This window comes from Somniosus microcephalus, chromosome 4 (genome assembly GCF_052327205.1).
Source record: "Somniosus microcephalus isolate GS21.2 chromosome 4, FLI_Smic_1.0, whole genome shotgun sequence".
In the NCBI taxonomy this organism is placed as follows: Eukaryota; Metazoa; Chordata; class Chondrichthyes; order Squaliformes; family Somniosidae; genus Somniosus; species Somniosus microcephalus.
The window spans coordinates 305,199,381-305,211,849 of NC_140990.1; positions in this window are offsets into that span (position 1 = coordinate 305,199,381).

Here is a 12,469-nt window from a genome sequence, read left to right on the forward strand (position 1 = left end):
GGCTCAATGATGTGTACTTGTAGGAAAATCAGGCTAGATTGTTTGCCCATTTATTGTCAATGGTAGAAAATATAGCCCAAGTGAATAAGGCTAGATAGGAATAAATTGTAAATTGTGAACTGGGGCCCTGAAGAGCCTTAGTGTAATAGTTTACAAATGCTGAAAATAACTATTCAGCGATAAACATGCATTGGGTTAATCACTGGACAGGAATCTTCTTAACAACAGATGGTCATCCTGAAGTGGCATAATTAAGAACCAGATATAATCAGTAACAAGGAAGCTTAAATTTGGGATTAGTTCTGTAAGCATGAATGGGATTTTAAAAGATTTCTTTCACACAGAGATTATGAATATGGGACCTATTGCCACAATTGGCTATTGAAGCTGAGTCAATCATGGCATTCAAGAGGGAATTTGATAAACAGTTGAAAGGGAAAAAATATTAAAGTTTACAGGGGAATTGCAAAGAAATGGGTTTACAGTAAATAGTTCCAATGTAGAGTTAGCATCATCACTGGAACACTGGTGAAAGGCCTTCTTGTGTGCTGAAATTTCCATGATTCTATGAAGAGTATTAGAAGCAGCAGAAGTCAAAAAATCAGAGCCAAAATTTGTTAGCAATTAATCGACCACGGGGAAATGTTCTGATAGATGGGCGACCATTCCTAAATTGATAAAGGAATGATTCACAGTCAGATTGTTTGAGTGAAATGACCTTGAAATATTGAAGGAAGAGATTCTGCTCTAGCTTACGTTGTAGCTGCTGTTGATTTGTTTAGAAACATAGAAACATAGAAGATAGGAGCAGGAGTAGGCCATTCGGCCCTTCGAGCCTGCTCCGCCATTCAATGAGATCATGGCTGATCATCCAAATTCAGTACCCTGTCCCTGCCTTCTCCTCATATCCCTTGATCCCTTTAGCCTTAAGAAATATATCCAACTCCTTCTTGAATATATTTAATGAACTGTCCTCCACCACCCTCTGTGGCAGAGAATTCCACAGGTTCACCACTCTCTGGGTGAAGAAATTCCTCCTCATTTCAGTCCTAAATGACTTACCCCTTATCCTTAGACTATGACCCCTGGTTCTTGACTCCCTGGCCATCAGAAACATCCTTCCTGCATCTAGTCTGTCCAGGCCTGACAGAATTTTATAGGTTTCGATGAGATCCCCTCTCAATCTTCTAAACTCCAGTGAGTATAAGCCCAATCGACACAATCTCTCCTCATACATCATTCCTGCCATCCCAGGTATCAGCTTGGTGAATCTTCGCTGCACTCCTTCCATGGCAAGAACGTCCTTCCTCAGATAAGCCGACCAAAACTGCACACAATACTCAAGGTGCGGTCTCACCAAGGCCCTGTAGAACTGCAGCAAGACATCCTTGTTCCTGTACTCGAACCCTCTTGCTACGAAGGCCAACATACAATTTGCCTTCTTAACCGCCTGCTGCACCTGCATGCTTACCTTCAGCGACTGGTGCACAAGAACACCCAGGTCTCTTTGCACTTCCCCTTCTCCCAATCTATTGCCATTCAAAAAATAATCTGCCTTCCTGTTTTTGCCACCAAAGTGGATAACCTCACATTTATCCACATTATAGTGCATTTGCCATGTTTCTGCCCAATCACCCAACCTGTCCAAATCGTACTGGAGTTTCACGACATCCTCTTCGCAGCATACCCTCCCACCCAGCTTTGTGTCGTCTGCAAATTTGGAGATATTACATCCAATTCCCTCATCCAGGTCATTAATATATATTGTGAACAGCTGGGGTCCTAGGACCGATCCTTGCGGTTCCCCACTAGTCACTGGCTTTTCTCTTTGTTGATATATTACTGAAGATAGAGTTGACGTCTTGATTGAATATTGGAATTAAAACGATCTGAGGAAGAAGGCGGCGAGAGCCAAGGAGAAAATGTGTATATGAAAATGACCGTGAATCCTAAAACATTTAGAGAAAAGTGCAGAAAAACAAAATTAGTCCAACTGTAGATCAAGTTCCCATGTATAAGAAATACAGTAACAAGAGAGAAGTCTGCTGATAAGCCGGGGGAGAATAGGATTGAGGACAAATTGCTAAGGACAAGCACCTGAAACAGAATTGGCACCGTAGAAGACTAATTACTTTGAGACTAAACTGCCACTGGACTAAGAGGGTGATAAGATCTTATTTTTAATCAGTGTAATCGACTTGGACAGGAAGCATACAATTCCATTCTGCTAATGTTAATGTTGTGATAATCTTCAACTAGAATACTGCTGTTGTAATGATTATGTTAATAGGGATATTATCTTGCTTGTAATAGTTAAATAACACTAAATTGTTTTTAATATGTCATTGTATCTGTGCACAGAAGTGGTCAAGTGCTAAATGATAAAAAATGATGTACTCCTGTTGGTAGGTAAACAGTGTTTGATCATTTAACTTTACTCAGAGTCTGGTTTATATTACAGAATTCAGAGAGCAAGATAAATCGAGCTTTCCCTATAAACCTGAAACAATTCTGATACCTTTTTCCAACATAAATCTATAAAAAAATCAGTTTCTTGCTTTGAACAAAATACTTGGCCCCAAATTTCCACGCAGTGCATTGTTGCACTACTTCAACGCCAATGGAAAAAGACTTGTGCCCGCCAATGGCCTGGGAGAGGTATTTACACAAGAATGTCCCGGATCAGTTGATTTCTATATCCATTGGAATAGTAATTGATGTAAAACTCGCCAAATGGGATAATGTGCTCTGGTGCATGCAAATCAGAGTGCAGCCAGTCCCAAGTGAAGACTGCAGCAGCAGGCTGGGGAAACAATAGACAAGTAAGTGATTAGCTCACTCACTTGACTGTCAGCTAGCTTGACTGCATAGCTCAAGACTGTTTTCATATCACTCTTCAAGATGGTCTACCACAGGAGCAGCTGGCACAGGCAACCAAACAAGAGACTACGGCATGGCACAGAGAGGAAGATGCCACAATTTCTCAGAAACAGATCCTGCTAGATGAAGCTGAGATCTAGCGATACAGACTGCCTGGTGTCCGTGGCAGGAAAGCTGCCAGGAATGTCACTTGTTCCATGTGGAGGGAGGTGGCACTGGCACTGAATGTCAACTCTCTTACCCATGGACTGCAGACCAGTGCCACAAAAAGTCCCATGACCTGACCAGGGCAGGCAAGTTAACACACCAGACAACTCTCCATATTCTTTCTTGGGCACCAGCATACTTGTCACCCACTAAAATTAATGAGTGTACAACTAATCCTTTACAATGCATTCTGGAAGGAAGAAGAGTTCCAGTGTGAACTGGCAGGAGGAGGAAAGGAGTGTCTCCATGTCACTATGGCAATCATAGCAATCATTTTAAAAACAAGTTTACAATCAGATTTAGCATCAGGGAACACCAATAAAGATAATAGCCTGTAATTCTCTGAAAATAATAAAGTAAAATCCCAAATTTTTTTGCCACAATCTTCCACTGAACAAGTAATGCAATGTTTGGTGTATTTACATCTTACATTATAATCTGCTTGTGCCCCACTGCCACTTTCAATGAGGCTACATGTTGTAAACTTGGCTGTTTTTGAGTTGTCAGCTTTCCATATGGTATCATCATGATACAGTAACATCAATTGAATAGGGTCATGTAATTGGCAGGAAAATGTTGATGTATAACAGCAATTATAAACAACAGACATTGATTACTCAAAAGGAACCTGACATTTCTGTCACATACTGCAAGCCACAATTGTACACCACTAATTTGTGTGAGCTGAAGTCATAATAAGACAATGCTGACATCACAACGGATCTGTAACAATCAGTACTTTATCTGTTATACTTGGGCAAATTGCTTCTATTTCCCTTTGCATTGGGGAAAGAAACTGTCAGGATTCTAAAATCAAGTGATAAATCAAGGCAATAAATATATACTTAGCAAAAACAGCACCCATTTTTAACAATTAAACACTTCATGTGGCTTCATCATTTCCATAGTACACTTGTCTATTTATTGCCTTGTATGCTCAGCATTTCCCTTGACACATGGTTGAATAACTTTGCTCCTCGTTATTGTTCCAAGCTTTGCCATCACAATGTAAATCACAAGAGCTTTGACTTCAGTCTGAGATGGTCAGTTTATGTTGGCTACTCTGTTACCTCCATCACAGAGCTCTTTCTATCATTATGGTGCCACCATATTGAACTTAACACCATGTGAAATTGGAGCCAACTAGACATCTAGATGAATTTTAGAGCAAATGAAGGACTTGGCAATATAAACTAAATGGTACAATTTGAAATGGGGTGCATGAGAATTCACATACACAAATCTTTGACTGTGGCAGGACAGTTGTTAAAGTGGTTATAAAAGCCTATGGGATACTTGGCTTTATAAATAGAGGCAGAGGGCTCGATTTTCCAAGCTCCGAGGAGGCGGGTTTGGAGGCGGGAGTGGTGGGAAAATTGCAGAATCGGGGGGCAGGAACCCATCCCGCCCCCAACCGGCCTCCGTGCCAATGTCCCAGGAGGCGGGTACCCGACCTGTGCTGGGAGCCGCCTCCCCGAGGCGGGAAGGGGATTAGTGCCAATTAACTGCCTGTTAACAGGTAGTTAACAGGCAGTTTTTTGCCTAATCCCTATTTTTAGCCCTGAAGTGTGGGCTGTCCGACGGCTCCGAACCACGACAATTTAGCGAGGCGGACCGTCGGTCTGCAGGGGTTGGAGGGGTCGAGATGTCCATTGTGCAGGTGAGTGATGGGTGCATGTGTGCAGAGGTAAGTGTGTGAGGTAAGTGTAAAGTGTTTTAATAAGTTTTGCTTACCTTTACTTTCTCCTGCAGGCTTCCTTCCTTCAGTTCTCGGGAGCCCCTGAGCTCACCGGCACAGAAAGCAGAATGGCCGCTGAACTGTCAAAAGCTGCAGCCTCTGCTTTCTGGTCTGGAGAGCTCTCTAACTGAGTCTGAGCAGAAGGACTCAAGTTAGAAGACAGATTGTCAGAGTTTGACAGATTCACAGAGCTGTCAAACGCTGATTTTTCATCTGTCAAAAGCTCTTGACAGAAGAAATGTCAATCGCTGATGTCACAAGTAACCAGGTGTCCCTTAATTGGCCTGCTGAGCCCGCTGGGCGGGCTTAACAAGGTCAATCAAGGGAAAATAGCGTGGGTTGGCCACAAGTCGATGGAGGCGGGACTACAACCCAAAATGTGGGAATCCCGCCTCCAAAAGCTCCCCATTGACAAAATCGAGCCCATAGAGTACAAACACAAAGAAGTTATACTAAACCTTTATAAAACACTGGTTAGGCCTCAACTGGAGTATGGTGTCCACTTCGGGGCACCACACTTTATGAAGGATGTCAAGGCCTTGGAGAGGGTGCAGAGGAGATTTACTAGAATGATACCTGGGATGAGAGACTTCAGTTACATGGAGAGACTAGAGAAGCTATGATTGTCCTCCTTAGAGCGGAGTAGGTTATGGGGAGATTTAATAGAGGTGTTCAAAATGATGAGGGGTTTTGATAGATTCTCTGTTTCTACTGACAGGTGGGTCAATAACCAGAGGACACAGGTTTAAGATAATCGACAAAAGAATCAGAAGGGAGATGAGGAGAATTTTTTACACAGCGAGTTGTTATGTTCTGGAATGCCCGGCCTGTCAGAGTGGTGGAAGCAGATTCAATCGTAACTTTCAAAGGGAATTGGATAAATACTTGAAAAGGAAAAAAATGTAGGCCTATGGGGAAAGAGCAGAGGAGTGGGACGAATTGGATAGCTCTTTCAAAGAGCCAACACAGGCACATTGGGCTGAATGGCTTCCTTCAGTGCTGTAAGACTCTATGATTTACAGATTTAATTAAATGCATAGTAACTATAATGTTCGACAGTCAACATATTTTATATTGAGTAACTATGACAAAATTCATTTTATTTATTGTTATCCAACAAGCATTCTGCTCTTTACTCTCAGTATGGATCTTGAAGCCACATTGCCCTATTTTCAAATTATTTTGAATAATCTGAATAATACAACACAAAGCTGGATGGCCGTGTGTGCTGTGAGGAGGATGCCGAAAAACTCCAGGATGATTTGGACAGGTTGGGTGATTGGGCAGAAGCATGGCAGATGCAATATAATGTGGATAAATGCGAGGTTATCCACTTTGGTGTCAAAAACAGGAAGGCAGATTATCTGAATGGCAATAGATTGGGAGAAGGGGAAGTGCAACAAGACCTGGGTGTCCTTGTGCACCAGTCGCTGAAGGTAAGCATGCAGGTGCAGCAGGCGGTTAAGAAGGCAAATGGTATGTTGGCCTTCGTAGCGAGAGGGTTTGAGTACAGGAACAAGGATGTCTTGCTGCAGTTATACAGGGCCTTCGTGAGACCACCTTGAGTATTGTGTGCAGTTTTGGTTGCCTTATCTGAAGAAGGATGCTCTTGCCATGGAAGGAGTTCAGCGAAGATTCACCAGGCTGATACCTGGGATGACAGGAATGACGTATGAGGAGAGATTGGGTCGATTGGGCTTATACTTGCAGGAGTTTAGAAGAATGAGAGGGGATCTCATTGAAACTTATAAAATTCTGACATGACTGGACAGACTAGATGCAGGAAGGATGTTCCTGATGATCGGGGAGTCCAGAACCAGGGGTCACAGTCTAAGGATAAGGGATAAGCCATTTAGGACAGAAATGAGGAGGAATTTCTTCACCAAGAGAGTGGTGAGCCTGTGGAATTCTCTACCACAGAAGGCAGTAGAGGCCAATTCATTAAATATATTCAAGAAGGAGTTGGATATATTTCTTAAGGCTAAAGGGATTAAGGGATATGGGGAGAAAGCAGGGACAGGGTACTGAATTTGGATGATCAGCCATGATCGCATTGAATGGCGGAGCAGGCTCGAGGGGCCAAATGGCCTACTCCTGCTCCTATCTTCTATGTTTCTATGTTTCTAAATAAATATGCAGAACTACAGGTCCTGATTAGAATTAATTTTAATCAGTAATGCACTGCAATTACACAGTATTGAGGAAGGAGTGCAAAGGGAGGGTGTTGATGTGACCTCTGGTGAATGTAGCAGATAGATGGGCAGGTGATTTGCTACTTATTATTGAAACCTGCAAATGGGCTTCTGGAAGAATGAAAGCTTTTGAGGGAGAAATTAAACTTTGTTTGCCCATTTTTTGAGCTTAAAAGGAATGGTAAGCGAATACATTTTGGGTTGTAACCGCCTGCACCCAATCAGCCCTGCAAGTGCCATATTGGAAGTCTTTTAGGTATCATGGGCACCCACCTGAAACAGGAGTTGAGCGCCTTGGGTATGCAAATCGGAGACCTAAAGCTGCTTGTAGGACCCCAATGTGTACAAATGGGCAGAGCTTGTGCCGTGCAAGCTCCACCCAGTTGTTACAGGTCTTGAGCAGGCTAACCAGCGATCCTTAAAGAGACTGGCCAAAAAATGGCCTCCCAACTTCCTATAAGGTACATTTATGTGGAGCCAGGAGTGCTCCTACTGGCTCCAGAAAAAATAGATCGGGCTCACCTACAACTGCGTCACCTCCGGCCTCCTCCCAAAACATACGTGTGGGCTGCTCGGTGTCGTAGCCAGTCAGACTCAACCAGCAAGCTGCATTGGTTATTGAAGTTGGCGTTTCAATCAAGCAGAATAATATATAAATCAGACTCATACAGAAGCTAGCTGCTACTAATAGACACAGTTTAAGAAATCAATCAATTTAATTAAATTCTGGAATAAACAGCATAATATATCTCAAAAGCAGAATTACTACTCGTCATCGCATCTCAAAAATACATGTTTTTTGAAATATTGAAGAGTTTGGTTTAATCATGATAATCTTGTACAATTGTTTTCAGGCACAATGAGATCACCAAGTTTAATTTCCCTTCCACCAAGCCTGTTAAATTTACTTACAGGAATAACATCAACATCCCACACAATTGATTGTCCATTGAACTTTTTTTAAAGATTGGATGCATCAGAAACCAATTAACCATAAAAGGGTCAAATGTGCTAAAGCACTGAAGCTGAGTCATTTGGATAAAATTACACAATTAGAATGAGTTACTTTAATTATTTAATTTAAAGCTGCAAAATAGGTTCTGATTCTATTAAATAATTAAGACTGAATAACAATTTAACATTTGCTATATTTGAAAAAAGAAAAACTTGCATTTATATAGCGCCTTTCACGACCACCAGACATCCCAAAGTGCTTTTCAGCCAAGGAAGTACTGTTGAAGTGCAGTCATTGTTGTAATGTAGGAAATGCGGCAGCCAATTTGCACACAGCAAGCTCCCACAAACAGCAATGTGATAATGACCAGATAAATTGTTTTAGATGTTGATTGAGGGATCAGTATTGGCTAGGACACCAGGGATAACTCTGCTGCACTTCTTTGAAATAGTGCCATAGGATCTTTTACGTCCACCTGAAAGAGCAGACGGGGCCTCGGTTTAACGTCTCATCCGATAGACGGCACCTCCAACAGTGCAGCACTCCCTCAGCACTGCACTGGGAGTGTCAACCTAGATGTTGTGCTCAAGTCCCTGGAGTGGGACTTGAACCCACAACCTTCTGACTCAGAAGTAAGGGTGCTGCCCACTGAGCCACAGCTGACACTGTTTATTTGTTTATTTTTTAAATTGCCACTCAACTATATTGATAAGAATGGGCCACACATTCCAGTCTGCCAGTCACCCGAGGCTCCAGTCATGGTTACATGGTTGACTGGCCATTCCAAAGATTTTCCTAAAAGAAAAGCAACTGATCTTGCAGCATTGTATCTAACCAGTTAAAATAAATCAGAGATTGATTTTTCTTTTCCAAGTGAGGAAATTTTGATAAGTAATTTAAAATTAAACAAAATAAAAAAATTGCCGGGTGCTGGAGCTTTAAAACATGAAAAGGGAATACCATACAAAAGAAACTGGGGATTTCAACTTTATTACAATAAATGGTTAGATTAATTAGCCGGTCTGTGTGATGTGGTTACTTTGACCTTTGTCAAAATGTCAGTTTGAAAGGACATCAATAGTTCCATTAGTGTTCAATTTAATTGGCACAGACCAAAGTAATTGCTTGGACTGTGGCACACATTTAAAATCATTTTTAATGTATTCAGTTGCTCTAGTCATTCAATTCTGTAGATTCAGATAGGGCCCAATGCTCCTTGGTTTGGAATGAACAAAAAAGAAATCAGGCTGTAAAAATTAATGACTTAATCAGTGGTGATATTTAAGAAAAGAAATAACTGAAGAAAAACCTAGACGATATGGCAAACTCCCATGAATGCCTAAGTGCCTCTACAACACAAATATATAAGATGAAGAAAAACAATGCAGCTCAATAATAAATCGGAGTGACTGTGCCAACTGCTGCCAACGACTGGAAGTGGCGCAGAAGCGTTCTGCGCATAAATCTGTGGTGGTTTATGAATAATAATGTATAATAATATCGCGGGTTGCTTCAAGTATTGATGTATAATTATTTCCCAGGGGAGGCTTGTGGAGATTTATTTGTTTGGTGCGCGAGCTCCGTGTGAAGGGAAAGGAGAAGAAAATTCATAAAAATAGACATATGCTGAGTTTTGCTGGCCCAGATTTTCTTTTCCGGATGTGGCTCTGTTCAGTAGAAATGCATTAAACTCATCATTAATCTTCACACTTACCAGCAAACATTCACTGTTCACTTCGCACTTGGGATCCTTTGACATGGATTCAATTTTTTTTAAACCGAGCCTCCAAACTTTCTCCAGACGACATGGTGTCCATGTTATCTTATAAAGTTTCATCTCAATTAAAAATGAACAGAGCCCACACAAAATAAGCACTTACAATATAACTGCGACAGCCTCCTCACAGAGCAACGAACAGATGTTTTTAACAGTCGCTGCAAACAGCTTCACAGCATAGTTTCACCTAAGAATTTTTTTCACTCTGAACCACAAAAAAACACTGAAACTGTGCATGCGCAACCAATTCATTTGTTGGCAGCAGTCACGTCCATAATAAATATCTCTCTCAGCGTAATCTTCTCTTCTTCTTAGGCAGTCCCTCGGAACCGAGGATGACTTGCTTCCACACTAAAAATGAGTTCTCAGGTGACTGATGAGTCCAATGCGGGACCTACAGTCTCTGTCACAGGTGGGGCAGACGGTGGTTGAAGGGGCGGGTGGGTGGGGTGTTTGGGTTGACGTGCGCTCCTTCCGCTGTTTGTGCTTGGCTTCCGCTTGCTCCCGGCGAAGAGGCTCGAGGTGTTTGGCGCCTTCCTGGTTGCTTCTCCTCCACTTTGTATGGTCTTGGGCCAGGGATTCCCAGGTGTCGGTGGGGATGTTGCACTTTTTCAAGGAGGCTTTGAGGGTGTCCTTGAAGCGTTTCCTCTGCCCACCTGCGGCTCTCTTGCCGTGTCAGAGCTCCGAGTAAAGCGCTTGTTTTGGGTGTCTCGTATCGGGCATGCGGACAATGTGACCTGTCCATCGGAGCTGATCGAGCGTGGTCAAAGCTTCGATGCTGGGGATGTTGGCCTGAGCGAGAAAACTGACGTTGGTGCGCCTATCCTGCCAATGAATTTGCAGGATCTTGCGGAGGCAGCGTTGGTGGTACCTCTCCAGTGCTTTGAGGCGCCTGCTGTACATTGTCCATGTCTCTGAGGCATACAGCAGGGCGGGTATTACTACTGCTCTGTCGACCATGGTGCCGGGTTTGAGGTCCTGGTCTTCAAACACTCTCTTCCTCAGGTGACCAAAGGCTGCACTGGCACACTGAGGGCGGTCCTGGACTTCGTCATCGACGTCTGCCCTTGTTGACAGTAGGCTCCCGAGGTATGGAAAGTGGTCCACATTGTCCAAGGCCTTGTCATGGATTTTGATAATCAGGGGGCAGTACTGTGTGGCGGGGCAGGTTGGTAGAGGACCTTTGTCTTACGGATGTTTAGTGTAAGGCCTATGCTCTCGTACGCTTCGGTGAAGGTGTTAACGATGGTTTGGAGTTCAACCTCCGAGTGTGCGCAGACGCAAGCGTCATCTGCATACTGCAATTACAAGAGAAATGCAGGGAACAGCGCCAAACACTGTACCTGGCCTTCTTTGACCTCACAAAAGCCTTTGACACTGTCAACCATGAGGGATTATGGAGTGTCCTCCTCAAATTCGGTTGCCCTCAAAAGTTTGTCACCATCCTCTGCCTGCTTCACGACGGCATGCAAGCCATGATCCTGACCAACAGTTCCCCCACGACCCAATTCATGTACGGACCGGGGTCAAGCAGGCTGTGTCATCGCACCAATGCTCTTCTCGATCTTCTTTGCGGCAATGCTCCATCTCACCCTCAGTAAGCTCCCCACTGGAGTGGAGCTAATTTACAGAACAAATGGGAAACTGTTCAACCTCCGTCGCCTCCAGTCCAGATCCAAGGTCGTCCCTTCCTCTGTCGTCAAATCTCAGCATAATAACGTCCTGACCGCAGATATGTAAACCAACATCCAGTGTGATTTGTGAGATTTACAGGTACTAACCCTGGGAATGGGGGTTGTGTGTACACTCACTACTGCGGATTTACCTCCTGATTTTCCTTTGTCTTGAGATGGCAATCTCTTATCCCACTTGGCAGTCACCATCTTGTGTCGAACCACTCCACTATGTCAAAACTAATAGAAGATCAGAAGTTTTTAATGATTTTCTCAGAAGCCACCATAAACATGCTTCTGGTCTCAACCATGGCTCCATGGTAGCCAGGGGAGTTCTCCCCGGTATCATGTCCAATATATATCCTTCAACCAACATCACTAAAACAGATTATCTGGCCTTTATCACATTGGCGTTTGTGTGCTGTGATGTGTGCAAATTGGCTGCCGTGTTTCCTACATTCCAACAGTGACTACACTTCAAAAGTATTTCATTGGCTGTAAAGCACTTTGGGATGTTGTAGGAGTCTCTGCACTCCTAACAAAGAATCTATAACTTATTGGAAGTTAACAAACTGAATTTATTGTCTAAGAACTTTACAAAACAAGAAACTACAGGAGAAGCTCAAAACAGGTCTTCTCTCTTTCAATCCACACGAGGACTGACTGGTCCCGCCCTCTACCTCTGACGTCATCACGTCATCACGTTTCCCGCCGAAGGGGACATCACGTGACCCACATGATGACGTCATCGCGTCAGATCGCGATGTTGTCGATCTAGCTCTGTTTAACCAGAGCCAACTTGAAAGGTAATAACATTGGTTACAGACAATTAATGTGAGAGGTAATAACATTGGTTACAGACAATTATGTAAGTCACTTAGTGGTTTTGCCACATATGCCCCCCCAGAATTGTCTTTAACTAAAAGAGTCAATCGCTGAGGAGGTCGGACAAGTCTGTTGGACCAACTCCGAAATTCCCGGAAGCACCGATCGCCATCACGGCAGCGGGGGAAGTGCCGGGACCGGCGTGCATTACTCACGGCGGTC